The sequence below is a fragment of the Thecamonas trahens genome (assembly GCF_000142905.1).
Source record: "Thecamonas trahens ATCC 50062 unplaced genomic scaffold supercont1.116, whole genome shotgun sequence".
NCBI classification, from domain to species: Eukaryota; order Apusomonadida; family Apusomonadidae; genus Thecamonas; species Thecamonas trahens.
The window spans coordinates 3,625-5,495 of NW_013657564.1; positions in this window are offsets into that span (position 1 = coordinate 3,625).

Below are 1,871 nucleotides of genomic sequence, written 5' to 3' on the forward strand. Positions count from 1 at the left end.
TTCAGCGCTGAAAAGTGGCAAGCAGGAGAGGCAGCAGACCGTGTCGACTCGTTTGATGGAATCCGTGGCGGCCTGGCAGGGAGCCGAGCTCGGAGTTCCAGACTCTGATGTCAGCCGGCACCATCGGAGAGGTGATCAACTGCTGCACCCAGCCTTACCCCCCCGACTCGATCGACCGCTCCCGTTCTTGACAGCCCCAACTGCGACCCCCCTCCGACCCGATCTACAGCCGACCAAGTCGCACGGGGCTGTTGGGCTCGGTGCAGTGGCTACGCGCTTGCGAGTCAGCGCGGTGACCAAATCGAGGCGATCCGGGCCGAGCAGCTGCCGCCAAGGCGAGGCTCGACGAGGACGCAGCGATCGGCAGACGCGGATGAGATGGACGAGGCCACGGCGGGCGTGGTGTTGGTACAGAGCGTCGATGTGCCAGGGTGGTTGGTGCGCATGATCGGAGAATGAGCCCGTTGTTGGGTTTGACGGCGCTGTTGACGGCGAGCGTGAGCGCCGCGGGCGCAGCGGATGAGGTTGTCGCGGGCGATGTGGCGGCTGATGACGACTTTGGTGAGTGAAGCTGATGGCGACAACGTCAGAGTTGGTCTTCTGCGAGGCACGGCGGACGGATGGACACGATTGTCGGCAAGGGGGAGAGCGACGATGCTGGCGTGATCGTGCGGTCTCGACACTCCTGCTGCGATGCCGTCGCAGCTCGGTGCCTCCGCCTGTCTTTTTGATTGTTAGTATTGCTAGAGCCTTCATCCAACGGATAGCGGTAGAGAGTGGTGTGAAAGGGTGGTGCGATCGTCGGCGCAGCAAAGACCATTGAGCCGCCTGTTGTGGATCTGCCAAACGCAGACAACATTCAGGCTGTGGTGCAGGAAGGCTTCCTGGACAGTGTGGCGACAATCGAGGCTATTGGAGCGCTGGGCATGAGCTGCGTGGTTGTGGCCGACAACATGAACAAGTTTACGTGGGAGGGATCGGCCTCGCTCTACACCGACTCGTGGTTGGAGGATCCGGTGCGATTCGAGTGGAACGGGACCGAGAACCTGCGGTCTGCAATGGATACCATTCGTCCGTACTGCGAGCATGCGGCGACGATGTACACTCCTCCGCGCGATACCGCCGCGAGCCAGAGTGGTGAAGGTCTATTCGAAAATACGCTCATGGTTGCCCTCGTCGGCTCTGCCGTGGGCGTGGCTGTCGTCGGTGGCGGCGTCGGCGCCGGCGTCGCCGTCTCCCGCAAGACTGGCCGCTCGCCTAAGTCGCCCAAGGCCATCGCTATGGCGGGTATCTGAGTAAACATGCTCTCGTTCACTCTCGCCGATCGCGTCAAATAACCGGCGAGTCGTTTCCTAGCTACAGCCTTGATCGCCTCCAAAGCACGCCTCGGCTGCGCACCGGGCAAAGGCTGAAGAGAATGATATGGGCCACTGCAAGGCCGCGCTCATGGTTGGTTTGGTGTGCAAATCGCTCACAGAGCTGCTGATCGCGCTGCAGATGGCCAGGACCGCGATGGAGGCGATCGATCATCGAAGCAGTCTGCTCGTCTCGCGGCTCGGCCTCTTGCATGTGCTGCTCGCACCGAGTGCCACAGAAGTGAGCAGCACGGATGCGAGCCGTAGACTTGCGTGACAGAAGCCGAGGCCAACTGCTCTCTCGTGGACAAGGCCATACCCATGGCAAGACGTGATGTGAGCGAGCGGTTCATGCGCGCTCGAGGACAGCACCTGTTTGTGGCTCATGCACTCGAGAGCCAAGTCGCGGCTCTGCTCACCGGGCCGCGGTCACCGCGAGCACAGGCCGATGTCCGCCAACCATGCGGCTCGTGCGGATCACAGCTGAAGAGGCTCTGAGGACGTGCTGCTGGCAGC